Source organism: Ipomoea nil, unplaced genomic scaffold (assembly GCF_001879475.1).
Source record: "Ipomoea nil cultivar Tokyo-kokei standard unplaced genomic scaffold, Asagao_1.1 scaffold1407, whole genome shotgun sequence".
NCBI lineage: Eukaryota > Viridiplantae > Streptophyta > Magnoliopsida > Solanales > Convolvulaceae > Ipomoea > Ipomoea nil.
In genome coordinates this window covers 1,728,630-1,734,211 of record NW_017617835.1, presented here as the reverse complement: position 1 = coordinate 1,734,211, position 5,582 = coordinate 1,728,630, and positions in this window count along the sequence as shown.

Sequence of the window (5,582 nt, the reverse complement as noted above, 5' to 3'; positions counted from 1 at the left end):
TTTTTGAATTCTAGCCATAGTATACAAAACCAATCCAAGGCACGAGACAGTATGGATGGCAACGGGGCGGGGGCGGGGGCGGGGAGTATACTCCCGTTCCTGTCTCCATCCCCGGCGGGGAATTGGAAAATAGTCCCCATCCCCGCCCTCGCAGGGACGAGATTTCCCGTCCCCGATCAACTCCTAGTCAAAATTTTAAATTATTGTAATTTTTAATTTTAAAAATTAAACTTTTAATTTTAAAAAATTAACACACACACACACATATATATTTGTTTATTTATTTATTATTATTATTAATTATAATAATTAAACAGTGATGGGGCGGGGCGGGGCGGGGTATCCCGTCCCCGTCCCGATCTCCAAAATTTTTCTCCGTCCCCATCCTCGACAAGAGCGGGGAACATTGCCATCCCTATGAGCCACTCACACTTTTCTTAAAATGGATTCGCTTCCTTCCAATGATACATGAAGCGCACATCCAAACTTTCTAGAGAAAACATAGAGATTTTGATGTGTCAACGGTTTTTAAACATTCTATCCAACACTACAAACATTTGGCGAGCTAAGTCCAAGGGTTTTTTTTTTTTTTTTTCGGCACCCCACCCTTCTCTACACCCGAAAAAAAGAACATTTATGTTACACAATTCAAAATTTTAAAAAAGTTAGATCGTATTTATACTAGTGAAAACTTACATTCATTTTCAATATGAGACAAATATTATTACTTAAAAGCCTTTATGCACAATTTTTTTCGCAACTCAATGCGTACACTTTAATAATTAATTTTTTATTCATTTATTATTTTTTTGAGTGTATAATATATCAAATTCATCATCTCAACTAGCGGGACCGAAATACACTTTGTTATGATCCAAATCGAAAGTAGACTCCACTCAAAATTATACCCCAAAATGAATGCATCAAGGCTCTGTTTGGTACATTTAGCTAAAAAGTTAGCTGAAAGCTAAAACCTAGTAGCTAATAAGCTAACTAATTAAAATTAAAGTTTTTAGTAAAATTAATTGTTGAATTATCTGATAAGTGTAAAAATATATAAAAGGATAAATTAAGATACTAGAATTATTTTATTTAATGAAGGGTAAATGGTGTCATTTTTGTAAATTAATAAACTTTTTTTTTAAATAGCAGTTAAAAACCGAGTAGCTTATTTTGAAGGTAGCATTTCAAATTAAGTTATTTTTAATCTCCTCATGTTTTGCCAAACATAACTTATTTGTAGTTTAAATAAGTTATTAGTTATAAAATAAACACTACCAAACAGAGGATAAATGACTTTTTTTTTGTTAATTTTTTCAACAATAACATAATTGATACAAAAGATACAAATACAAATTGTAACTTTAGAAATATCCATAATTTGGGAAAAGAAATATCCATAATATATAATGAAAGATATAAAAACTTGTTCTGTTTATATTTTGATAAATGAGATCACAAATCCATTCTGATGAAGTGTACGTAAATGGATCGGAGACGATTTTTTATTAAAAGAGAGTTAATTACTAGAGTTTCACCAAAAACATGTCCAATATCCATTATATATATAGTGCCATCGAATTGTCAATATCGTTGACATTTATAGATATTAGAAAATCATGGTAAGACATCAATTGGAAACTTGTGTACATGTATAAATGCACTAACACTTAGTTACTTATAACGATTATATAGGGCATTTTAGAGTGTTTATATTACATTTTTTTAATGACCAACTTGGGACAAATCAGTGAGTGAAGGACAATGATTTTGAATCGACCCTCAAGAGGACATCAAGACCTTGTTGGAAAAAGATGTTAGAGGTGTTACTACTAGAAGAATTTATTAATTCTGGGACAATTAGGCACTTCAGTCGTACCAAAAAAAAAAATATTATATTTTTTATTACTAATTATATTTATTTTTTATACATTTAGAGTTTTTATATAGGGATGGTTCACGTGCGAAGGGTCTTGCAGGTGAAAAATGAAGTGAGGTCTGAGCCGATGATCTAGATTAGATCAATGGCTCAAATGAAGGAATTTTTTTTTTTTTTTTAAAACACGCTTCCTGGCAACATGGATTTCCTAATCTGTCGCTATTTAGTGACGAAAATTCAAAACCAGATTAGATCAATGGCTCAAATGAAGGAATTTTTTTTAAAACACGCTTCCTGGCAACATGGATTCCCATGTTACATGTAGTAACTGTTCATATACTTTCTCAACCTATTGAAGCCCAACGAGTCAATACCGCCTCCATTGAGGCTCAAACTAACCCATGACCTCTCAATTGGGAGAGTCACTTCATACCGCTTGACCGTCACTAAAGTCTTAATTACACAAAATAAAAAAGAAAAAAAATATGTAACTCCGGACAAATCCATCGCAATTTCGTAGCTAAAGTTGTGCGCCAAGCTTTGGCGCTAAAATTGACGTTAGATTTAGCGACGCCGCGACGGTAAACTTTCTTCGCTAAATCTGTTGCTAAGCCGTCATAAATCCTTCACTAATGGCTACATTATATTTCATCGCTATTTGGTCGCTAATCCATCGCTAACATAGCAAACGGAAAGTTTTCGTCGCTAAGTGCGTCACTATATACAATTTTTTTTTTTAAGTGGATCTCCGAAACATCACCCCACCTAGCCATACGGATTCTGAATTCACACATTGCATCCAATCCACTTATTACTCTCCCAAATTAAAGGAAATTAAACTTGTATCTTGAACCTCATTCATGCGCATTACCTTAGAAATGTATCATGTATGTAAACCGCAGCAAGTAGCTTAGCACAAGCAAGTCACATGAATGCATAGTTTCATCCCATTTGTAACACAAAACATTATTTAATGTCCAACCCCACAAGTTGTTTTCTTAATATTTTGTCACCTTTTTCCACCCTCCACTTTAGAATTTGGAGCCCCACAACACAGCAATTATTAACAAAAGTTGAGATTGCGTTTCAAACTTTTAATAATTTGCTTCTCCAATAGTCGCCTCAAAAGCTAAGGACAACTGAGGAAGGTCTTATATGGTAAATGAAGATTACTAGATACATATATAAACTAATTTATCTGCAATTTTATCTGGGTTAGGGCATATATACTGGAATTACTGAAATCAAACACAACATGATTGATTTAAAGTGGATGTTCTCCATTTTTGGGATTTTATTAATACCATTTCTCCCCTTTTTAGATTCTCCATTTACTAATTAGTAGCTAGTTATGCTAGAATAATGTCTGTAATGTAACTCTTTATTCATGCTTTAACCTTTTTAATGTTTTGTTTCTATAATTGTAAAATGACTTAAGGGTTGACAAACATCAACATCACATATGTATCATTTCATAAATTCGTGTCGTGTCCGGTTGAAGTGGTAACTCCACTATTTAATAAATTACACGTACACATGAATAACAATATTCTACCGTGATACTTTTGTACCATTGTATTTACTGTACATATATGCTACAAAGAGGTCCACGCCTGCATACTACAGAGTTCGTTTTTGAAGTGATGAACGAAGGATTAGAAAGATAAAGTTTAGCATCCTATCATCAAAATATGTTGTTCACTGCTACATAAATATAACATAATAAAATTGGATATTTCGTTACTATCTATAACTTTTAGTGTAATGGTAGTAAATACTTGATCCTGATTACAATTGGTATATATATTGTCAGTTACGCAAGTATAAAACTATAAGGAAATGATTTGCACCTAGCTTATTTACGCCTGTGGGTAGGGATGCCCATCTTAGTTCGAAATTGCTGGGCTAACCCGATAAGTCCCATCGCTCAAACGAGTCACTAAAAATTTAGTAGACTAGCTCGATAGCACAAGCTACTTAAAACTATTCTTTGATTCACATATAGGACAAAATATATAGAGAACTTATATGCAAGCTCATCTTAGTACTCCGTAATTTTTATTAAATTTGTAAATAAAATTTTAATAAACTTATTACTAAATAAGATATTTGGTATGAAAATAAATAATAATAAAATATTTTAGTATAAATATATTAATTATTTTTAATTAGAATTTAGAAATGGAAGTTTATATTGATTGAATTAATGATGTATACGTTTATATTTATTAGTGTAAATGTACTAGTTTATCAAAATTGAGAATTCAAAGAATATTAATTTTAAAAATGTTAAAAGTTTTAGTTGAGCCTGCCTAATAAGCTCAAAGCTCAATAGGGCTAGTCTAAAATCGGCCAGACTAACCTGATTGAAATCTCGACCTGTGAGTTACCATTAGGGGTGTAAATGAGCCGAGCCGCTCGCGAATCGCTCGTGAGCGGTTCGGTCAACGCTCGGCTCGAACTCGGTCAAAATCGAGTTCGGCTCGAGCTCGAGCAGCTCGTGGATTAAACGAGCACGAGCCGAGCTTAGGTATTGTAGGCTCGCGGCTCGACGAGCCGCTCGCGAGCTTTATAATATATTATATAATATATAATATATAATATAATTATATTATATTTAGTATATGAAAATAATAATTAGGGAGGGAAATTAAAATACTTTAATAATTATGTATGGATAAAAATCATAAAAAAAAATACTTTAAATTTTAAATCAAACAGGTCAAATTTGAGATAAAAACTAAGCTCAAATTCAAGCCTAAACTCGATCTCAAATTCGAGCCTAAACTCGAGCTCGAGTTCAGGCTCGAATTCGAGCTCGAGCTCGAGCAGCTCGACAATTGCCGAGCTCGAGTTCGAGCATCAGTTCACGAGCTCGAGCTCGAGCAGTGCTATCATTAACGAGCACGAGCATGAGCATACCCAGGCTTGGGCTCGGCTCGGCTCGTTTACACCCCTAGTTACCATTGTCAAAAAAAAAAAAAAAAAAAAAAAAGATACTATACATCATTTTCTAAATAATAATATTAAATTCAAATTTCATTACTCTTCCGACTCATTAAGTAAAGGTACATACTAAGAAAATGTAACCTTACTTACATGCCTAATAATTTGTTTTCAACTAGTGTGATCAGCGTAACATTTATGGTATGTGTTATGTCAAGAACTCAACAGTGAGTTAACAAAAGAGATAAATTCTTGAAAATATAAAAATAAAATAAAATAAATATCAGGGAACATTATAGGATGGGCGACGACGTCGGGAGTTAAAACATGTTAAATACACTCGTGAAACATGTTGATGAAAAGCGACGAGAAAGACTAAATTTGAAAGTCAACACCAAACAAAATGGCAGCTCATTATATCCTAAAAGAAGAGAGCTAGCTGGGTTGTATTGATAGAACACGTACAATGAACAAATACCAACCTAGCTTGCAATATCCAATTATACTTTGAACTCATTATATTCTATGCAATATTATTATTATTTTTAATTTAATTATTAAGCTATGTTTCAAATATGGATACTACCTACTTAAATATCACATTGCATCAGTGCATCACGCAAGTAGATACTAGTGGTCGGGGATCATATATAGCTACGAACAAGTTGCTTTAACATACTAACTAACCGCAGTGATCAAATATCATAAAGCATTTATCAATACTTAAAACATTACAGTTAATATTTAGCTGCACAAT